Source organism: Eumetopias jubatus, unplaced genomic scaffold (genome assembly GCF_037043125.1).
Source record: "Eumetopias jubatus isolate StellerSeaLion01/CBP00866 unplaced genomic scaffold, mEumJub1_p1.0 scaffold_2, whole genome shotgun sequence".
NCBI classification, from domain to species: domain Eukaryota; kingdom Metazoa; phylum Chordata; class Mammalia; order Carnivora; family Otariidae; genus Eumetopias; species Eumetopias jubatus.
Window position 1 is genome coordinate 115,088,182 of NW_028274808.1, and position 24,468 is coordinate 115,112,649.

Genomic DNA, 24,468 nt, shown 5'->3' on the forward strand with positions numbered 1-24,468 from the left:
TCTCTATCTCTCATTCTCTCTCTCTCAAATAAATAAATAAAATCTTTAAAAAAATAAAATAAATAAAAAATAAAAATCCCAGGAGAGTATCATCTTAAAAAATATGGACTACAAAAAATATGTATGTGGACTACATTTTCTTACTCCTTAGATTAAATTATCTTCAGAATTCCTGTATTCGATAATTATTCACTGATTCTCTTCTATGCACCAAAAATTGTATCATGAGGTTGCAATATAGAGATGAGCTAAACACCTTACTTGCCTTTAGGGAAAATTCTGAACAACCACAGTAGATTGTGGAAATGCAATAAAGGGAAATGAGTTCAACTGGGGGCAGGGGTGGGAGTTCTGTTTCTGGGGCTGGGGTGCAGGAGGAAGACATGGAAGAGAGGGCTTCACAGAGGGGCAATATCCATTTAACTCTTCACTGGGCTATGTTGCAACCTAAACGTAGAATTTCTCTCTTTATCAGTAGTCTGCTCTTAATAGCAGTGGTTTACCACCAAAAAATGTTTTCCATTTGCTCTCTTTGTATTTCTGATTATGACAAATAAAAAATATTTGGCATATCTAGGTTTAGCTGCAATTTCACCAAGTGTTTCCATGGTACACCAGATAATTGTTGACATTTACTGGAAAAAACAAGTAATAATTGACTTCTCCCTTGGTATTGTTAGGTGTGAAAAGATGAATTGTGGTGATTTCATGGATGATGTGTTATTTGTGTTGGGTGTGATTCCACAGAAGGGAGAACAATCATCTGATACACACACTCTGGTGCAGTGGTTCCTTTGCCTAACCTATAAAATCTCCCCAAATTTCATGCCCTAGCCTAATAAGTGGAGCCAGTGATGAATCTATTTTTAAAATGTATCCACCGTACATTTACTTTGAAAGAGTTTCAGCTATATGGATGTTTTACCTTTTTTAAAAAAAGATTTTATTTATTTATTTGACAGACAGAGAGAGAGAGCACACAGCAGGGGGGAGGCAGAGGGAGAGGGAGAAGCAGACTCCCCGCTGAGCAGGGAGCCCGATGTGGGGCTCCAACCCAGGACCCTGGGATCATGACCTGAGCCAAAGGCAGACACTTAACCGACTGAGCCACACAGGCACCCGGATACTTTACCTTTCTGACTTTGGAAGGATAGGAAGAAGATATGGGTAAGGAAGAGGGGCATAAAAATCACTCAGCCTTTAGTTTTGGGGAAGGCATAAGTACATTAAAAGAGAAAATAAAACCCATGACATTTCCAGTAAGTTATTTTAAAAAAGATCCTTAACATTAAAATCTAGCACAGTATGTCTTGTTCATTATTACTTGATTTATGAATAAAAAAATTTCCATTGAGAAGACATGCAAAGTTGCCTCACTAAGCAATTTCCCAAGGCTCTCCAATTGAAGCAAAGCAATGTTATTAATTATGAACCTGTGAGGTCATATTCCACAATGGGGAAACCCCTCCACATTGTCTGGAAATGTTTCCATTCCAGTTTGTACAGACATGGCCTTCTATTTAACACTGATGGTGGTTTCTGTATCGCATGAACTGCCAAAGACCTGCTTTTCTCTGTCACATAAAAATGGGCATTTCTCAAATTTGATTTAGGCTGTCATTTGAAATAATGGAGTGGTGTATTAGAGAATGTATTTCATCTTGATTAAATGCAATTACAGCAGTCATCTCTTCTTCCTCTCTTATTTTCCTACAGTAAAAATAAACTTTTAGGTATTCCAAATGGAAAATATAAGAAAGTGATGATAGTATTATGTCAGGGAAAATGAATCAACCAGCAAGACAACAATTCAAAACTTCAAAATTCATATGCACAGTCCTAGCACTTTTAGATAATAGCTTACTTCCTAGATCTTTTGTCTGTGAAATTTTAGCTGGCATAGTGGTGAGTTTGGTTCCATATGGGAGAGGAGACAACTTTCCATGAGAGGTGATTTTTCTATTTTAGGGGTTTTATGTAAATTGTTGAGAATACTAACACTTTTACAACATTCACAATGTACTGTAAACAACATATTATCTCATTTGACCACTCAATGGTGTAGTAAAGAGAAAAATAGTTACTGTTACATTGTGTATTTGTAGAAACTGCAGCTTGGCTGATAATTTGCAGGAGATATACTTAGGCTCTAGCTGTGACTTGGATTTTCCTCACCATACAGCACAGCAGGATTTTTATACCATAAGAAAACTAAATGTTAAGAGCTTATGGATAAATTGACTAGAATCATAAAGTTAGTACAGATTTGAAGTTAAAATATTTGATTTCATTACCTGAAAGTGATAGGGTTGTGCTACCTTATCATAAATTCTATATCCTATGATTCTGTGATTCTGGAATGTCAGAGGAGGCTCAAATATTCCCCATCCTGCAGGGAACACTGAATTCTCTTATCTCTTTGCTGGGCCATATTGAGACTTGAATGTAGGATTTCTTTTTTTTATGTGAGGAATTACCTCTCGTGAAGACAGAAAAGAAATCTCAGTAGCCTCTGAGCATCTGAGGGAAGGGAAGGTGGGATGAGAAATCTCAAAACTTTCCCTTTTCATCTACTGAGTGAGGCAACTCATCTACAGTCTTGAAAATCATCAAAATGTAATTGATCCTCCAAGTGGTTATGGTTAAAGCCTTCTTTGTCTCCCGTTTTTCTTTATTAAACACTTGTTACTTTGTTCTTTTCATGTAGAGCAGAATCACTGGGAAGGTCTGAACAGGGTTTACACCAGAAGGGTGTTCTAGCCACCTCTTTAAATTTGTACTACAAATGTGTTTTTGTCTGTTTTATTTCCATAGAGAAAGGTGAAGCTCAGTCCCCTCTTTGGAGTAGTGAACACAATGATGGCGATGGCCAGCACTCAATGCTGGTTGTTCTGGTAACAGCATCTCAAATCTTACACTAATATCTGGTGTTCTTAAGCTTAACAGCTGGTTGTCTACAGAAAAATTTGAATAAGGAGTTGAAACACAAATGGGAATACCACAAAATAAAAGTGGTTACCTAGGAGGAATACTGAGAAATAACTAAGCTAAAGCAGGAAATTAGATAGATGCAACTTGCAAAAGACATGGAGAAATATATCAGAGAATTTAGAAAATGGATAAAAGATCATGTTATCCCCCAACATTAAATACAATGAAGATTGTGAGTTTAAGTTTTATATTATTTTTATAAGCAAGTTGACCAACATGTTGGAAAGATGAAAGATCCTGATTAAATTTTGGAGAATTTGGACTAACAGAATTTAGGTAGGATTCCGGAGTGCAAGATTCTATAAGAAAAGTTAAAGTCAGAGGCCGGCCAGGGTTGTTTAGAATTACTGTTAGGTGAGAGAGTAGAAAGGACTCATGTAAAACAAGGTGAAGAACCAGGATGATGTGTGACAGAAGCTCAGGAGAAAATGATTGTTTATAAAGACGAGCCGGTCCTGCAGAAAGAGTAAGAGAATGATGCCTTGAATTGAGCTGTTTAGAGGGTAAGTATATCCAGGACTGATGAGTTTCTGTTTTTTGGAGTCCCTATGAATCCTAGCAGAAATGGTAACCATGATTATCAGTTCAGTTAAGCCTCTTGAAGCTCATTGTAAGGTATCCAAAGATTAGAAAATGCTTGAGACTTCCGTTAGAAGTGGTTGACCAGTAACTTTTAACTTCTTATTTTTTTTCATGGAATTAAACATGGTATCATTATATTTGAAGGATTTGAGGCTCTTTTTTATTTTTGAGAAGACTGTAATTTTATGGACTCACCGATTACATACTGACACTGAAGTAGTGCCCATTTTAAATCATAACCTTAATACAAAAAGAGTTTTGGTATCCAAATTACTCTTCATTTATCAGGGCACAGGACCTGATTATTTACAAAAAGTTGTTAACAGAGTCATAGTGATTGTTCTTCACCTTCATCTCTTAAGTTGGAAGATTCATTAAATTCCCAAATTCTTTGGTTAGAAAAATTTCTGCTATACCTACTCTCATCCTAGGTGACATCAGAATATTTAAAATAAAAATAGGTCCTTGCCTTTAAGGGCATTGACCAAAGCCAAATGGAGGCTTTCTTGTGGTTTAAGATGTAATCACAGAAAGTTAAATAAAACCACTGGACTAATCAGGGTGTAAAACTTGCGGTGAGTAGATTTAATAGGTAGAACCAGGAAAACTGAGCAGAAACAGAAAGGGAATTAGAGTTTTACTTGATACGGGGAAGAAAGTTCTGGAATTTGTTTCCAAAATGGAACGGACAGCCCCTCGAGGTCATAATTTCCTCACTGGAGCCAAGGCTGGATGGCCACTTGTCAAAGATGCTGAATAAAATCTTCATATTGAGTTAAATAATTGCAAAGCTCACATCCAAATCCAAGATTTAGTTTTCTTGTTTACTCAATGCCACACCAAACATGTAGCTATTTCCAGACTTGCATGTTTGTTTAATGGCATTTAGAAAAACTATATTACTTTCCATTTAATGCAAATATTTTCCCAAATGGTAGACATATCACCTTTTTTAAGAGCCAATACTTTTGGAGAAAATTTTAAAACACTAAAAATTTTAAAGAATAATTAAGTCCCTGACCTTCCTCACCCAGAATTAGGAGCTTTTTAATGTTTTTTCATATTTGATTAAAAAATAAAATGTTAGAGTTTAACTTTATTGTTAAGAATGTTCTAAACACCGCTTAACTTCCGTCCCTCTTTCATCTAATCTCATACTCCCTTAGTCACAGGTTTTACTGGTTTTCTTTTAAATGTTTTGAAACACTCCTTTTACCTTTTTGGAGAATGTTTAAGGAGAAACAGGAAGATCATGAGGAAGGGATGAATTTTAGTGAATGCAGATGTAAAGTCACAACACCTAGGGTGCCAGAAGAGATCCAGAAGATGTTAGGCAGTGAATGGGAAATGTCTGGAGTCACAAGGGACAAGTTTTAGTCATCATCGTGTAGAATGCCATCTGCACAAGACAGCTGAAGCTGTAGACGTGGGTAGGATTCCGGAGTGCAAGATTCTATAAGAAAAGTTAAAGTGAGAGGCCGGCCAGTGCTGTTTAGAATTACTATGTTAGGTGAGAGAGTAGAGAGGACTCATGTATAACAAGGTGAAGAACCGGGATGATGTGTGACAGAAGCTCAGGAGAAAATGATTGTTTATAAAGACAAGCCGGTCCTGCAGAAAGAGTAAGAGAATGATGCCTTGAATTGAGCTGTTAGAGGGTAAGTATACCCAGGACTGATGAGTTTCTGCACGTTGGTAGCATCAGATTTCAGGTTAAATGATGAATTAAGAAATATATTAGTGGCCAGAAAGAGGAGACTACAAGTGTAAAGCACTCTTTCAAGAAACCTGCCAATGAAAGAGAGGAAAGAGCATCGTTAGAGACTTGGTTTTTAATAAGAGATTTTCTCAAGGGAAAGAAAATTTGCTAGTGGGTGGGAAGAAGTAAAAATGACATGATCTCTTTTTAACAAAACTCTCACTAGTCAAACTCAGGAAAACAATTTATTCTGGTGGTGGGGCAAAGTTTTATAAGAGAAAGGGAAAGCAACTGGAAGAGGGCTATATAGGATGTCAGCAGGTAAGAAATGCTATAAATAGGGGAAAATAAAGTGGTAAAGGAGGCGAGAGACCAGTGGAGTGGGGTGTCAGGAAGGCCTCAATAATAAGGTGGCATTTGAGCAAAGATTGAAGGATAGGAAGATGTCGGCCATGTGGCTTCTGGGGAGGAGCTTTCCAGGCAAAGAAAAGAGCTAGTGCTGGGCCCCAAGTTGGAGGACGCCTGGTGTGTAGGAATAATAGCAAGTAGACCAGTGTAGCTGCAGCAGGGTGAGCCAAGAAAGGGGTGAGAAGCGAGAAAGAAGCACAGGGCAAGCTCATGTCAAGCAGAACGGGCTCAGGCTGTTGTGTCCAATGAGATGCAAAGCCCATGGACAGTTTTGCCCAGCACCTGACAGGATCCAGCTCCCATGCCAACGGGCCCACTAGGGCTGCTGTGTTGGGAATGAAGTGGGGTAAGAAATGGGAGGGAGGGCCAGAGTGGGAGGCTCAGAGCAGAGTGCAGCAGTGCAGATGGATGAAAGGGTTGCGTTCTACAAACTCTTTGAAGATAGAGCTGCCTGGATTTGCTGATGCATTTGAAGTCAGGAGTAAGAGACAGGAATCCAGGCTGGCTCCAAGGTTTTCAGCCTGACCACCGTCACTGTAGACTTGCCATTTACTGAAACGGGGAAGACTGCTGTGAAGAAGAAACGAAGCAGCATTTGCAGCATTGTTTGAAGATCTGGACAGTCATCCCTTCCTATGCAGGTTTTCACAAAACATGTATCTCCTGGGACTTCTTTGTCATTCCAATTTGGAATCGAATTGTTAAAGGTTTTGCAATTCAAGACATGGTTTACACTATGCAGGATCCTCCCAGGCAAGTTGTCGTTTGTAAAGCACTTAACACAAAGAGTGGTGCGTAGTAAATTCTCAGTAAATATTAGCTATGATTAGAAATTTTTCATAATGCCAGGCTGTGTTAACAATGATGCTGCTTCACATTAATCAAATGTTCTGTTTCGATATCCAGTTTGTTTTACTAGGTGAAACAAACCATAAAAGGAGGTGTCATATTATTTCTGTAATGCAAAAAAAGAAGCCGGTTAATGACAAATCACCCCTGGAAAATGGGTAAATTTTTTGCTAGTTGCAACAGCTAGCTTATTAAAAACAAAAAACAAAGTAAAACTTTTTTTAACGTGATTTCCTTCATTCTACAAATGGCAAACCAGAAGCTCACCGTGATATGTGCAAAACCCATGTGCTAACAACGAATGGATGGCAGTCAGGACTTGAACGGAGAATTTAGTCTCTCAGCCTTCGGCTACGTGGACCACAATACGTTATCTCTTTTGTTTGAGTCAAAAAACAGTTTGTACAAAGATCCTACGTGTACAACTGTTTATTATTCGTCGGAGCTACAAAGGGGGTTTTCTCCCTCTCCCTCCCGATTGTTCCTGCTGTTATTTGCTATCTGGACACAAAATAAATAGAAGTCATAGCAGTGTGACCAGAGTTATCATCTTTTTGCCCAAAGTTAAAAAGAGTCAAAATAGCCACCCACCCACGGAGCAGAGATCTAGAAATGTGTGGGTAATTCAAGTCACCTGGTACCATGGGCTCTGCAGGTGTTTGTAACACACACCCTTTACTGGTAAATGGTTTCCTGGTGTTTCATTTAGTCCCAGTGTCACTGCATAAAGAAGGAAATCTCAGACATCAAAGGAAGAAAGAAGATTAAAGGATCCCAGCACTTTAGAAACAAGACCTTGTCAGCTCTACCGTTTACTCTCCTGCAATGCTCCTCCTCACCCAACCTCAAGCTAAGTGACCAGGAAGGCGTGCACAGATCTGGTAGGCAGATGTTGGAGTATATGTTGGCTGTATTACAAGTTGTCATCTGTACACATGTACGCACATGGGGGAGGGGCGGGCAAAGAGAGTGGTTTGGGGTTGATGCTGAAACACTGGCATCAACTCATGTGGACATCCAGGAGGGGAGGGGTGCTCCAATCGGCGCCTTTAAGACTTTTCAGTGCATTTAGACTATGACATTGGCATGAAACCTGACTTGCGTAGGAATTAACCTATGTATGAAGTTCTGTCCTCCGTGTCAAGAGTCTTTGTTGCCATACAGCCCTGTATTTGGAAGCGCCTCAAGTCATGCTATGGAAGCCCTCTTACCTTTGATATGTAGATTAATTCATTCAGTAGCGGAGGACTACTCTTTGCCAGGCACTGTGTGTCAGACCCGTGCTAGGAGATAGCTCTCCTTCTGGCATTTTGGAAGTACAACCTTTACACAGTTTTCAGTTTCTCAGGTATTCTGGGAGAGATAATATGCTTAGCTAATTAAGAAAAAAGACTGATTTTCAGCAAGGAATAAGGTTCTAATCTACATGGTAATTTTTAAGCTGACAGAGTGCTTTCACCTGCAGGTTTCATTTTGAGGTTCATCCAGCCTGTGAGAGAAAGCAGACACCTCCTATTAGCCTATTTTGTTTAAATATGTAACATCCCCATTTGAATTAGCAAAACCTAAGATTAGAACATAGGAGACTAGACAACTCAGTGTAGCATAGCGTTCTGAAAGTGTGGGCTCTGGACCAGCAATATCAACTGCACTTGGGAATTTAGTAGAAATGCAAACTCTCAGCCCCCACCCCAGACTTCACTGAATCAGAAACTCTGAGGCTGGAGCACGGCAATCTAACATGGTCTAACATGTCTTCCAGGTGATTCTGATGTAGGCTAAAGTTTGAGAACCACTTGTCTGGTAAGGAGTGAGTGCTGCGTCAGAAAATCAGGGTTCTGTTTCTGGATGGGGCATTTACTCTCTGCAAGTCACTTAACAGCAGCTGAGTAACTTCCTCCCTTGTAAAGCTGAAGTTAGTAATGCCTACCCAAACGGCTTAATGGGTTTGGGGTGGAGGGGGTGTATTTTGAAGTGACGGAAATGTTTTGGAACTAGATGGAGGTAGTGGTTGCACAACACTGTGAATATACTAAAGGGCACTGCATTATTCATTTTAAGATGGTTAACTTTAGAGTATTTGAATTTCACATCAGTGATTTTTTAAGAACTGCCTACCCAGCTCACCTCCCTAATCAGCGAGAAAATGTGCCTGAAGGCTCTGTGCCAACCAGAAGGTGCTCTACAGATGTGTTTGTGGGAAGGCTATTCGGAGAGTGACTATTCTTAGCTACTTTTATTTTTCCTGAAAACCAGAGAGCCCTGTCAATTCAAGTAGACATTTAGCAAGTGTTGCCAAATAATGTGGCATTTTAAAGAAAACATTTTATCTTTACCGTACTTCCCAAAGCAGCTATCATGGGATGAATTCGGGGTGGGCGGAGGGGAATACCAGCTGCACCTGATGTAGCTGGCATCAAGAAATACAATCCTAGACCTCCTGGTCATACCTACTTCTCCAGTTCTTCCAAAACCAAAAGCAGAATAAAAAAATTAAGAAACTCCATGTACTTAAGGAAATTCCATTCAGTCTGATATCGATTCTTTCCTCTTGTCTGCCTTTTCTAAGATAATGGGGTTCCTGTGTGCTCCCTGAAAAGACAGGCTGAGAGTAAGTGTATCATTACCACCTGGGTGTGTGACTACCCAAACGAGCAATGGCTTGTTTCTGCCCCGTGTGATTCTCTTACGGGCAGGAACCACGTCTTATGCCTCTCTACCACCGCTAAAATGCTTACATTAGCAGCCCAGCAGTAAATACTCAGTGGATGGCAATGGCCTACAATGGGTATTTTCCTGTGGGCTCCTGGGATAATTTTCACTCTAGAAATTGGAACATCAGAGACCAGAGCACTCATTCATGAATACAATGAACGTAGAGACACCTCCACTTAGTAAATTGTGAATAATCCAGTTTGGGGAAGCTCAGAAGTTTATTCACACCATTAGAGGTCTTGTCAGCCTGGTGCAGTCTTATCAGGGGTTGTATTTTGAGCCTCTTCAAGGTGAGGATGGAATCAGGAGAAGTAGAGAATTTTGACTCCACATCTTCAGGATGCTGCCTGTGCTCCATGTGTGGAATCAAGGGATTTCAGATAATGTCTAGAGTTGGCTGCTCCTTGAAGATTAGATTTAGAGTTCTGCCTATGTTACAGGAGTTCTTAGTTTTCTTCCTACTGGAAATTTCAAACATAGACAAAAGTAGAGAGAATAGTATGAGTGAATCTCCCTACGTGCCCATCCTGTAGCTTCAATGGTTTTAAACTCGTGGCTAATCTTGTTTCATCCATACTGCCCAACTCATCCCCACTTTCTGCAAGGCATTTAAAAATAAATCCTATATATCATATTATTTATCCACAAATATTTCAGTTGTTTCTTTAAGGAAAAAGGACTTTTTATTTAAAAAAAAAGGTTTATTTATTTACTTGAGAGAGAGAGCGAGAGAGAAGGAGTTAAGGGGGGCAGAAGGAGAGGGAGAGAGAGAATCTCAGGCAGACTCCCCACTGAGCATGGAGACCAACACGGGGCTTGATCTCACGACTCTGAGATCATGAGACCTGAGCCAAAATCAAGAGTCAGCTGCTTAACCAACTGAGCCACCCAGGCACCCCAAGAGAAAAGAACTTTTTAAAAATAAGCACAATACTATTATTAAAACTAAAAGTTAACAACACTTCCTTAAAATCATGAAATATCCAGTAAATAGAATTCTTGAGTACTTACAGTTTTGGAAATTATCAAGGGGAAATGATTACCATCAAAATTTGTCATTTGTAATGTAGAATGGTCTTCATTCGTTTATAAAGGGACACACCAATCAAGTACCTAGACAAATTGTGAAATTATTTCTGTGGAAAGCACATCTGCAAAATATCTGTAGTTTCCAGGAGCCTGTTATTTTCAGGGTCTCATGAAAATATGTGCAGTTTGTAGAGTAGCTCTAGCAACTGTGGCATCTGTTAGCAGGAGGAGTCTTTTTGGCTGGTGAGATGGTGGATTTAAGAATCCACGGCTGGGCTGAGGTTATGTGGAGAGTTACTGAACTCTAGTAAGAAATGTGAAAAGCTCATCCTCACCACACCCAGGTTATGCACCCAAATTCCCAGACAATTTTTGTCTTATTTTCGGCAAAGTCTGTCCTCAATGAAAACCATACTGCTCTATCACTGGAAACACATTTTTTGCCTTTGACTGGGTATTGGTTGAGGACTCAGCAGCAAACTGGCCCGACAGCAGGACATGGGTGTGCATTATTACCCCATCTCTGTACATCCAAATATGTTTATCTAACAGTGGAAAGATCGCCCTGCAGATACTACCAGAACAGAACACATGGATGTTAAATAAAATTCTCCCTAGAGTTCTCCAAACACATGCTGGCAGTTGTGACAGAGAGAGCTAATTTGTTAATACTTAAGGAGTTCACTACTTTGAAGACAAATAACTATGTACAGTTATTGTTAAATATTAATATTAATTACTATTCTATAATCAGTAACTGGCTGGTTACTCTTTTAACTGATGCATTCTGTGAAACTGTGTTTTAAAGAGCTGTGATTTCTTTTTGGAAGGTTCCCAGAAAGCAGAACTGGACTTTTTAGCAAATTTGCTGTTAGTTATTAATGTGTCTCTATAAGAAAGGCATTCTAATGTTTCTTGGGATCATCATTTACAAGTTGTAAATAGTTTTCAATGTACCATATACAAAATTACAGCTCCAGCCCTCGTTACTATGAGATGAGCAGTCTTATTTCAAGAGCTTATTCTTGGCTTTTCCAGACCATCCTGTTTAAAATCCCAGGCAGAATTTGATCAGCGTGCATTAGGCAGTGCTGTGTTCAAGGAGGGGAGATAAAAAGCAGCACATGACCAGATTCTTATGCTTTTGATCTGCCCTCAGAAAGAGCCTGGCTAGTGCTGGGTTTTTGTAATAAAAATCACTTCATCCAAAGTTAATGTGGAAACAACTTGACTTGCTTGTGTGAATGAAGTTCTGGTGATCTCATTTAAACCCAGGAAATGTTATAGTCAGACCGTAATCCATCCTGTCTGATACCTGCTGTGCCCAGGTGTGGCTGTGTCCTTCCTCTTTCTACAGAACAAGGGGATCCAATCACTCTAGTCTCTAGACTGGGAAGCTAAACTGTACAGGAGTCATATAGAGACTCAACTTTTTAAGATACACAGTGACATCCCTGCCTGGACTCAAAACATGTAGCAAACATATAACTTAGAAAATTTAACCTAGAAAGTAGAGTTCTTATTTCTTACCTCTTTGCCCAGGCAATAGGCCCATCTCATCATTTTACAAATACCAAATATGCACCTAGCTTAGGCTGAATAAAGCCCTTCATAAATTCCTTTAAGTTTATAAACTTGGGAGTGGGTGTGAAAAGTGTACGAGTGTCTCTAAAATTCTGATGTGTGGCCACAATGAGGGGAGTTGGATGGGTTTGTACAAGAACTATAGACACGATTTGAAATCAATTTGGTTCAAAATCTGAAAGCACTGTCCACGTTTTCTGGTAAAAATTGACATGCCCGTGAGACTTAACTAATTTAACATGGCTTTTGAGAACCTTGTTTAGCTCAATTTGTTTAGGATCATAAACAAGTCAGAAATCCAATAAATGCTTTGGTGGGGCATTCCATGAGGCACACGTTTGGAAAAATTGCTTTCATTGTTATGCTCTGGTTGCTATATTGCTGTGACCAAGGTATATCAAGTAACTGGCTCCCCTTACTATTCTATCTGTGTGCCTCCAAGATGTTTAAAGGAAGCCATCATGAACTACTCAGTCACCTTCTTGCTTCTTTGCAATAATATGTCATAGTGGTGGGATTAACTATGAACACTATCAGATATGATCCACCAATGAGAAAAATATTAAGAGCTAAAGGCAAAGAAAAGTTAGAAGTATTTAGGATGGAGTGTCACAAGCTTCGTCTGATCCTCAGAAGTACTCAGAGTCATAGTTTCCAACCCACCAATAGGCTTAAACAATGGCCTGAGGACAATTAGGAAAGAGGTGAGATCAGAGTCACTGCTATGAAGGGCCACTTGGATAGCACGATGGCTCTGGCAGAGACCACTGATACCACTTAGAAATGAAAGAGCCCACTTTTCACTTTAGATAATTTACATGTGAAAAATATCCTCAGCTACAGGAATGTAATATAAAGAAGCTGGCGATCGTACTTGAAAATGTGAACCTGAGGCTCCACATGAAACACAAAGCTAAGTTGCTGGCTGGAAAATTACTCATCAGCCAATCTCTTTTCTTCTGAAACACATATGATGTTTTTAGCAATATAGTGCTAAGTGATAAATGGCTTATGTAGAACCTCGCTGATTTTTAAAAATCCATTTCAAGGGCGCCTGGGTGGCTCAGTTGGTTGGGCGACTGCCTTCGGCTCCGGTCATGATCCTGGAGTCCCTGGATCGAGTCCCGCATCAGGCTCCCTGCTCAGCGAGGAGCCTGCTTCTCCCTCTAACCCTCCCCCCCTCATGTACTCTCTCTCTCTCTCTCATTCTCGCTCTCTCAAATAAATAAATAAATCTTTAAAAAAAATCCATTTCAAAATGTATAAAAATATCACCATTTAATTTTCAATTTTTTTTTTACCATCTTCTGATTGGTACTTATGTGAGCATTTTTGTCAATTCATTGTACAAATTTCCAAATACTTTTACAACAGAACCTCATTCATTAATTCATTACTGGACAAAATGCAAAATACTGTTGTTCCAGGCATGATGTGACCACTGGGGATACAGAGGTGAAATATGATTTCTGTAATCAAAGAGTATAAAGAAGGCAGAGGAAGAATGTAACAGAGCATGATCGATATCATGGTACAGATGAGCTTGAGGTATTAACAGGGTGCAGGTGAAATGGAACATCCAAATCAGCTGGAAGTGAGGAGCCAGCCCAGAAGGTTTCCCAAAAGTAAAGTTACTTGAAATAGTGTCTGAACGGTGAGTTGGATTTATTCCAATGATGAAGTAAATGGAGGAAAGGTGTTCTTGGCAGAAGAAAAATGTGTACAAGTGCCTAGTCCTGAGGGAGTGTGGCTAATGGATGTGCAAGTAGCCTCATATAGCTGGCATGTGTATGTAATGTGAGTGCTGGGGAGGGAGATGGGGATCATATGTCATGCTAAGAACAAAAATGTTTTCTGGTCGTCTTTATTGTGACACAGCTGCCTCCTTCCGTCCAAACAAACAAACAGGATGGATTTCAGATAGCATTCCAAACATAGTTCTAGAAACATTTTAGCGTTGCATGAGAGGGAAAAAATATTTGAAAAAAGTATAGGATCACAGATCAACCCTAGCAAAGTTGTATAAAAACTCTATTAGCCATTTGGCTAACGAATTCTATTCCATTTGTTTACCTAGACTTCTAACTAGCCAACAGTACTGGGGTTGTGCTGAGGCAGGACAGCTCTACCCCAGTCCCCGGGGCAGGTGTGTGTGGGGGGGTGGTCCTCCCTTTCCTAGTTGCGCTCCTTTCCCACCCTCCCTCCCCCATCTCACATTTTAAAGCCCCATATTTTCTACGAAGTGTGGAATGTGAGCCAGACACAGAGGTGTTACAAAGAGTCCAATGCCAGTACGTCTGGGGATTCTTAGTAATGAAGAAGGGCCAATAAAAGAAGCAAGAGAGATACAGAGGAGCATACTTTTTGCACAGGCTGGAAGGACCAAGGGATGGAGGGGAAGTGACTTAAGCCTGGAGACAGGATTTCATTTTTTTCATCTAGTTACAAATCATCTGACCTCCCTTGCACTATGGAGAATGTGCTGGTCACCACACCAAAGCAGATGTATAGGATGTGGGTGGCGTGGGGGACCAACGTCTTCAATGTGTTTTCCTTGGGATTACTAACACATTGAGTATGTCATCACAAGATGTACCACATTTCTGAGGCTGATATTTGAACACTAGGGTCACACAAACCAAAGAATCTGTCATCTGGCTTATAACTTCCTCCCTTTCCAATCCTGTAACAAAGCATTTAAATAGAATTTTTTGATAGAAGTAGATTATAAGCCAATGAATGATGTCTTTATGCCACGCTGCTTGCTTGAGTAAGTTCCTTTGTCCTTGTGTGCTGAACTTCTCTTCCTTCTTCCACACAATAAGAATTTAAATTGGTTCATGGGGGTAGAAGGCTGGTAAGTAAGACCACGTGTGTCTTGAGATATCGATTGTTTTTTGGAAAAGCATTTTATTTTAATAAACAACATGTGGTCACATAATTGCTATTATTAGACCCTAAAAATAAAAATACTCTCCAAGCTGGGGCTTTTGAACCCAATCATCTTGCAAATGTCTGAAATAAATGAGTAGCCTTAGCTTTTGTAATTTCATCCATCAGGAAGTCAGGCAGCTATTCTACCCAGATGCTTTAACCCTTCTGTTATGTTAGAGACTCTGAGACTGGTTCCAACTCTCTCTAACACAGTTTGCCCTGAACTTCAGAACCCAGAAATGATGATATGAGTCTATTTTGAGTGCTTCTTTTGTGAATATCTATGTGAGACCTGTCCCATCAACTAAACATTCTATAAAAATAAAAATGAAGACTGGGCATGGAGCATAGATTCTTAACCTGTTTTATAGGTTATATAAATATTAGCTGGCGATAGCTAGAGAAGGACTCAAGCTGGGAAACGGGAAAGGATTGGGATGGCAAAATAATGGATTAAATGACTTCCATTCCTTTCTCTTAGTAAAAGGCAAGTTGGTTTATCCAAAGCTCAGGAGTTAAAGTCCTTCGCCCTGCTGCACACGTAACTTGCACTTTAGTCCCTCCATATGTCAGTAGTGTGTCATGTCCTAATGATTTCAGTTCAAGAGTCCTCACACACTTACTATTTCTTCCAAATGGCAGAGGCAGAAATAGATGAGTTATTTAGGCAGGATTCTTGTTAAAATTGTGAACCACCTCTGCATCCTCCTTTTTTTTTCCTTTTTCAATGTTTTTTTTTTTTTTAAGATTTTATTCATTTGTGAGAGAGAGAGCGCGTGCATGGGCAAATGAGTTGGGCGAGGGGCAGAGGGAGAGGGAGTGGAAGAAGCAGACTCCCAGCTGAGCAAGGAGCCTGATGAGCGGTGATTCCAGGACCCTGGGATCATGACCAGAGCTGAAGGCAGACACTTAAACAACTGAGCCACCCAGGTGCCCCTGCAACCTACTTTTTTAATCAAAAGGTTTTTAGTCAAGTCAATCTTTGTGTCTATCATGATTAAGTAAACCTCTTGCTCCAACCCTCTGAGGAATCACATTGGGCCATGCTTCTTCTCAAGTCAGTGCTTCTCCTCCCAGCACACATGGAGGGATAAAACACTGCCTGCCATCTTGTTTATGACTCTAAATTTGAATGGTAACATTTTATATTTTCAAGCAATATTTATATAGAGCTTAAAGTAGTTCTTAAATAAAAATTGAGTCTTTCACTGCAAACGAATATTGAAGATTATATATATTGCTGTGATTTTTCCATCTTCCCAACCATAAAAGAATGAATTTTTCAATTTTATTGGTTCTAGCAACTGTTTCCTGAAAATCAGAATTGAATGTGGCAAGTGGCCATGTGATTATTAGTCTAGCCTAATTCCTAGAGGAGATGGAAGAGAATTAAATGAGATCGGAGAAGTGCAAAGTTTGCATGGTCTATACTAAATGAATAAGACAATAAACACTACTTCAGTTAAGTAATTGTTGGAACAATGGATTGTTTATACATAATTTAAATGTATTAATAATCTGATTCTGCTAATAAGGTGACATCAATGAAACAAAACAAAAAATTTTTAATTAAGACACTTCAGTCTGGATTCTTGTTACTCTTGCAAGAAGTCCTGGTTCTTTCACGTTCTTGGAAACTTGAAACCCAAGTTCTTTCAAGCCTTCCTAATACAAAAACTATGAAGCATAATTTAGCAAGGAATAAGAAATTTCACCTTGAATCTCAGAAGATTAGTTCTTTTAAATATTGTGTTAATTTTAATAGATAATACACACACCTAGTACAAATTAGAAAATATTTAAAGGACTTTACATGGAAACTAAAGTTTTCCTCTTCTCTCAGTTCCCAATAACGCTGTCCCACCTTCTCATCGGTAAATTCTGCTTCATATTTCTTAGGTGTACCTCCTGAAATAATACATTGGATAACTTATGTGCGCACACACACACACACACACACACACACACAAACATATGTATATTAACACACACATTAACCTATATCGTCACTGGATTTTTTTTATCTTCATTTATAAACCATGATATTACAAGTGAAAAATGGCTCAAACTCATGTAACATTTAAAATTCACAAGTGTTTACACTTGGACTCAGAAATAGTTACCAACACTGACCTATTCTATAATCGTAAGGAAGGTCTTTCATAAACAGCAATTTGAAAGTATGTTAAGAATTCATATCTATCTGGACATCAATATTTGAATTTTGAATGTGATTTTTCACTGGAAACGGAATTTGATGCTCTATAAGAAATAGGAAGTAATAAAAACACACATCATCTATTTATCATACTTGATATGGGGAGGAAAAGTACTTCTTTTGTAAAGACCCCAGGATACAAGATGTAAAGAAAACTGCAAAGCTGTGTATTGCCAACAAGACACAGGTGTACACCACATGAGGATATGAAACAATCCAGCCACAATGGGTGTGTTGACAGCTCTGAGTCTACACTGTATTTCTCCCAAAGTACACTGGTGTGTTTGTTATGCATTGCTTTATTTTTTCATATAGTTTCAGAAATTCTCAAGCCTATCGCTAAACACAGTGGCTAAGTAGTAGGAGTAAAGATGAACCTGTCTGGAAATAGTTGTCAGTGAATCTCTTACTTAGACTCATGTGTCAGGGAACCAATTTCCCACTTAGACCCGTGTCTATCTGAGAGGTAATATTGGGTCCATATCTCATATGGACCAGATATTTTCTGTATGATACACACACACACACACACACACACACACACACACACGAGAGGCATCAATCTTTGCAACAATTCTATAGAGCAGTGTTTCCCTATCTTACCTTATCTATGATCACCAGGACAATTTTATTAATAATACAGACTCCTGGACCATATCCAGTTCTACAAAATGAGAGTCTCTGGGAGAAGGAGTCTGTGAATAAGTAGTTTTTAAAGAAATCCTGTGAGATTTTAAAGATTAGGTAAGCAGGGAAACACTGCTAAAAGTAGGAATGCTATCCATCTTACTGAGGAGGAAACTGAGACTCTGTTAAGTAACTTACAACAATGAATTAATTGTGGAGGCATAATTCAAACGGCAGTATGACTCCAAAATTCTTCCTACCATGTTACCTTTCTGAAGGTCATGAGGTCAGGAAAATGTGTAAGGTTGCATTGAAAATTTTATATTGTAAACATTCGATCCGGGATTTGGAAGAAAACTTGAAATTGTGTGGTTTCTTCCTCTGTTTTGTTTAGAACAATTATACTCCACCAATTGCCAAATTACAAAGGGCTTTATAATTATATATGGAGTATAAAGGTCTCCAACCATTGCTGCAAAAACACTCCGGAGATGCTGCTTTTTGAGCATGGAACAGAAGTGTTTTGGTCCGATCTATTCCAAATGAGGGGAAAATGGGTCAAAAACATGAAAAAAATTTAAAAAATCAGGTAAACTACAAGGTGTCGATTTCTCTAGGTTCTGAGACTGTATGGAAAGGGTTAGCTTTGCCCATTTGCCCCATGATCAAAGCAGCAATGTACATGTTACTGTTGAGAATGTGTTCTGTGTTCAAAGTAGAGTATTCCCTGGAGTCTCCTTTCTGGTTAATGAGATACAGAGAACAGGTTGGAGCAACCCAAGTTAGGGAGAACCTTGCCTTGATTTCATACAAGTATTGTTTCTTAGGATTTCTGTGAGGATCTCTGAATACACTGGGGAAGTTAATGGACCACTGGCAGAGATCCATCTTTCCTAACTTATGATCCAGGCAGCATTAGCAGAGTTCTCTCAGCTCTGAACTTCTGTGTCAAAAACCAAATATCTAACAACCCCAGCCCTAAAATGAATATGTGGAAAAGGTACTCAAAGGTTTTCCACGGTGTGCACAGCATGAATTGTTTTCAGTAAATCAATTTCCATATCCTTAACTCCCATGATTTTTTTTCCTTAAAATTGTCTGGGAATGTGCCTGTGTTTACAATAAGTCTTTTGCCATTTTATGTGGAAAGAAAGGCAACATCGTCATACATTCCAAATCTTGATATACTGCATTAACCAGCAGAATAAAACCTTTTATGGATGACAGACTAACATAAAATTTGGAGTATTGGTTTTAACAAAGACGTTCTTAACAGTGGATTAGGGCATCCTAAACACATCTTGCCTTGTCTTTAATTCTTTAAAAGTGAAGCTTGGCGCTGGCTGGAAAATTCTGGATACAGAACATCTAAAATAGTTGTGATGACTTGTGTATTTTAAAATTTAACTGGACATTTTCTAAAACTAATTTTCTCAAAGAAAAATATCCATGACCATGTTGTGACTTATTTTAGGATCAGTATGCATTGATCAATCAGGTAGGTAAAAGCTATTTTATTGAATCATGTCAAATTACTGTGAATTTCATCTTATAAACATTACATGCCATATTCATAAAACAAACTACACTTATGCTGAAAAATTTTACATGTCAGATGTGTGAGAGGATGTATACTTTTCAAAATTATTTTAGGGATGGTGCAGGGAAAACATTTGTAGATCACAGAACTGGTTGTGTCTGGATTGTAGCTGGTGTTCAATAAATAAATGCTGAATAAACAATTATTGGATATTGAATGAATACCCAAACAGCTGCCTTAATGAACCTATGGCACACAGCCAGAACATCATGAACTTCTCCTCTCCAATTTAATGTAGCTCAATCCTCCTGGCCTTATGTTCAGGAATCCTCAAAGATACACCCTTATCCCCTAGAGGTAATTGTGGACAAAGGAAAGATCCAATGGCACAGCCTTTGGCATGCAGTATACGACCGCACATTAGCCAGATTGAGTCCCATGTCCCTGCACCTCCTGAAGTTGCAGTCTTAAGGTTTGACTTTGCAATTACCGCCTTAAAGGATAGCATACCTTGCATATACGTTGAAACAGAGAACTATCAGATGGAACATCAGGGCAAGGGAAATTAATCTTTTCTTTAAGGACCTACGGGGAGCCAGTCTGATGGCAACAATTTCCCAAAAGTAATTGCCAACCTCCTGCTATGTTCTCTTTGAGACCCCAGACATTCTAGACATTCTAGTCCCCAGCCCTTTGTTGCTACCTCCTTCTATCCACTCGCCCCAAATGTTTTTTATTCCCATAGCTGGGTCGTCCCCCTGCAGGCTTTCTTCTGCCTGCCCAGCTGATGATGTTTTTCTGGCTCCAGAAAACTTCCGATTGTTACAAACAGTGCTTGCGGGGACAAAGGATTGTCCCGATTAAAACAACAACAACAAAACTAGGACAGTCTTGCAAGAATCCGGATGGGTGGCCAGCCCACATGAACACTATGTGATGTTTCTCTCTTCTTTTTTTTTTTCTCCCCATCATTAAACAGGAACAATGTCATTATTTTGAAAACTCAGGAGTTACACTAAGGTTTTAGTTGTGGCCAAAGATTTGTTCAATAGCCAGTGCTGCTGAGATGCCTAAAAAACTTTTTTCTATGTCATTAGTCTTAGGGGTCTGATTCTGTCATTATCGCATTGGTGTGTTTTAAGGGATGGGCAGCCCTGAAAAATAAGAATAAATTCCACCTTGACTCTTAATCTCGAATTAGCAGGTCTTTTTCTCCCTGCAGTTTTGATAATAATTGAAAAAAAAAAAGACTCAATTAGTTCAAATAAGATGGAGTAACATTTCATTTTATTTCATTCATTAGAATATTATTTAATTATCACAAACTGCATGATGGGCTTTTGCTTGTAACTCTGATTACATTGAGTTTAAATGGACATAAAACTGTTGTCAAGAAATGAAATGAGAAAATGTTGTTTACGGTATTGCCCATGTTGTCCGCCAGTATTCTATCTTTCCAACAGCTGCACCAGGACATGCTGTTGGTATTTGGAGGCCTCTAGAGAGAGAAGTGGCCAAGTTTATTTTTCTAATCTCTAAATTCGGCACACAGGTCAGCACTGAAAACTCCTTATCTATGTGTACAACAAACTGTCACTAGTTAATGCTCTTAGTCATTATACCTTGCAGGGAGGCCTGAAAGCTAGGGCAGGACCCTGAATCCCCAAATTCTCTGCTACTGAGCACATAGGACTTATCTGCCGAAGTTACTTAACCTCTCTTTACTTCATTGCTAAAATTTTAAGTAATGATTCCAAATTAGCACAGAGTAAATAGATGTAAAAAAATCCTCTATACTAAAAGAAATGCTCATTTTTGATGGACTTTATTTTCAAGCTGTGTCCAATGCGTTCACTCTTTTTTTAGTTCCTGTCATGGTTGTAATGATAACTAGTGCTGCTATTTACAGAAACTACTTTATTTTTAGCCTGGAAATGGGGTTGGGCAAAACCTCTTTGTTTTTTGGCCTGATCATGGACAGCTCTCGTATATTCTTAATTCATGGCCCATCCCATCTGTTATTATTAGGTGTCTCAAATGAATCCATCTCCTAATTGTGACTGAGGCTAAGTCATGAATGATTTTGCATGAAGGCAAGTATTCCTGGATGCTTATGCAGCCTAATGTCACTGTTCCTCAGACTGTTTACCTAGACAAGTCAATGAAGAACCATGCCAATTCACTATTAATAATTTCCATAGCAGGTAAAAAAGATCGGTCTTCTTATTAATTTCTACAAATAAGTAACAGAGAAGCATATTATTGTTTTTGTTAAATGGAAAGTTAGATTAAGATACTCAATCAAATTCATTTTTCGTTTGCCATAAAACCATCATCAGACAGGAACAGCAACAGGCTTTTGAGGCCAAAGTAAGTGGAAAATAAAGATTTTTCTATGGGAAAGTTTCTGAATGGCACTTTTATTAATGTATATAATTCCCTACAGTGGCCTATTAATGCCACAATCATCCCTTCTTCAGGATCCTCCAAAACTACTTTAACCATGTGCTTCCCTCTCCTCTCTCTCTCTCTCTCTCCCTCTTTCCCCCCTTTCCCACCTCCCTCCCTCCCATTCTGCCACCCTTCCTGTCTTGCCTACTATGATAGAATTTCCAGACATTTTAAAGGGGAAATATGGGAAGAAACAGTAGCAAGCTGCAGAGCCCTCATCCTTGAGATGAAAATGTCTTATTTCAAGCTCTTTATTGAAAAATAATGTATTAGGCTGAAAATATGACAATTGCTATTAATGGGTCAGATCCATATTTTCTCATGTTCTGTGTTTTGTTGCTAATGGTTATGCCAAAGGAAACTATATGGCTGAGTAGATCTGGGCTGGGAGACATTGATTTCAGAAGGTAAGACATGCTCCCATCTTCTTCGCTTTCCCTAAAACCTGCTTCCACCTGTCCTACCACTTTTTGATTTTATTCATATTTAAAGGTTGTTTATTGGAGCAAGGAGTTTCATAAGCATACTAGAAGCTATATAATATAACCTTGCATTTCAATTATTAAAATTTTATTTTAATTGTCAAAGAATTGCTTTTAATGTTATGTTCTGGGATTGCACTTCAAGTGCAAGATCACATTAACAATAATCTTTCATTACAAAAAATTCTGCATATTTTTTCTGCCTGTGTCATTTCTATTTAAATTGGCTTTAAATAAAACTATAAAAATAGCATAATAAAACTGCATGTCCTCTAATATATTTTATTTCTTAGACCAACTGAGCTTTCCTCTGAAAAACTTGTGAGAATTTTACTGTGATCCTATTCAAATAGAGGACTACTAAACATATTGCTTTTTGCAATATCATCTGTGTCAAATATTTTCTTTAAAAAAAAGATTTTATTTACTTGAGAGAGAGAGTGCGTGCAAGTCGGGGGGGAGGGGCAGACGAAGAGGGAGAGGCAGAGAATCTCAAGCAGACTCCGTGCTGAATGTGGAGCACACAGTGGGGTTCTATCTTATGACCCTGAGATCATGACCTGAGCTGAAACCAAGAGTCGGTTGCTCAATGGATTGAGCCACCCAGGACCCCCATGCATCAAATATTTTCCATTTCCCACAAACTGAGAATGGGAAGTTAATGATGTGTCTTCCACAATTTTCCGCAAAACAAACTGCTACTGTTAGCAATCAACTTGTTTTTTTACCTTATAGACTATTGTGGTTTTTTTTTTTTTTTTTTTAGGAATGGAATCAAGTATTATTCTATATTCAGAATCCCTTGAAGATTTGTTGTTTGTGTTGCAAATTGCACATGATGTTTTAGGTAGCACATGTGTATTTCCATTGAAAGAACATGTCCTATTTTTGAGGAAGAAAAAAACATGTAAGACATCAAATGTTTCTTGCAAAACAATTTGATGAAATAAATGTAAATGAATCAGAAACATGTGAATTGTATTTCACTTAAAATTAATGGGTTTAAATATGAAGGGAGTAAAGTGCTTGGGGGAAAGAGTGTGGCAAGGCGGGAAGTTACATTTGTTTTGTTTTCATCAGTCTTGGATTCTTGAAAAATGGCCTAATACTCTGAATTTAACCTCATTCAGATTCTCCATTAAGCCAAGTGATGGAGATCCAGAAAGGGACAATAATATGCAAAATCATTTTATAGCTCTATCTGGCTCCGATTATAATGTAGGCATCAAACATGGCCATTATGCAATCCTTCAAAAGCACTTGCAAACTCAAAATTCGTGATTTTCCTATTGTAATGATGCTGAAAGTGTATTTTTTCCCCATAGAACATGTAGAGTTTTCAGCCTCACATGTCAGCTTAACATTTATTTCCTCTGTCAAACTGAAGAGGATCAGATCTAAACAGAAAACACGGGGACACTGAAGGTAGCCACATGTAGCAGAAGTGTGGGGAGGAAAGAGAATGTAAGAGAGGGAGAAAGAAGGGGAAAAGAAATAGACCGTGTGTGCAGACCGAGGTCACCAAACCTCATTTCATAAGCAAAGCACTCAAATCCCACTAATTATTTGAGGGTTGCAAAAACCTTAGCCCATAGGTTTACATTCATATCCTTTATGTGTGCTTAAAAATAACTACATAGCTTCTTTTTACTTTTTGTATTTTTCAATTAAAAAAAACCCCATGCATTATTCTGAAAACAGGAAAGAGCTACAAAAAGAAAAGAAAAACAACTTATAAATAAGTCTCCCTGTCGACATGCTTCAAAATATGAGGAAGTTTGATGTGTGGCGTGGCAGCTCAGTTTCTCAACTCTGCCTCTGCAAACAGGCACATTTTAAGTGTCCTGAAAACTTCCAAGAGGCAAGGAGTACGTAACTGGAGAATGTATTTTTATTTTGGGAGATAATCTAGGGCACTGCTTAAGTAGCCTCACGTGGTGAGAAATAGAGGCACCGGGTCCTTTCTGTATAAGTTGAAGGCCCCAGAGCCCATAGGGCTGATTTGTACGTAAAGAGCCTGCCTTTTTATTTCTCGAGAACACGATGTCATTGGAGTTGAGCATTTCTCTGACGGCTTAGAACCCCACTGCTGCTCATCAACCCGCATTTGGAATGAGAACCCAGCTCCTTGATTTCTTTGTGCCAAACAGCCTGTTACCTCAAATGGTTCTGGAAGTGGTTCTCTGCCGTGCTCCTCACAGGCAAGATTTGTGGGGAGTCACTCTGAATGTATTTGTTCCCCAACTGGGCAGGAGATGTGTTCCAGCTTCTAACACAGCCCTTTGTTGTTTCATTTAAACTTCCCCTCATCCAGTTCAGTCGTGTAGTGAGGAGTAGTGAGGCTCACTGTTTCATTTAC

At 38.9% G+C, this 24,468-nt stretch overlaps 1 protein-coding gene across 2 annotated transcripts in view; it reads left to right on the forward strand.

The window, feature by feature from the left end:
* Positions 1 to 24,468, forward strand: part of DKK2 (dickkopf Wnt signaling pathway inhibitor 2) — a 92,870-nt gene that overhangs the window by 63,458 nt on the left and 4,944 nt on the right. The window lies entirely within an intron of this gene.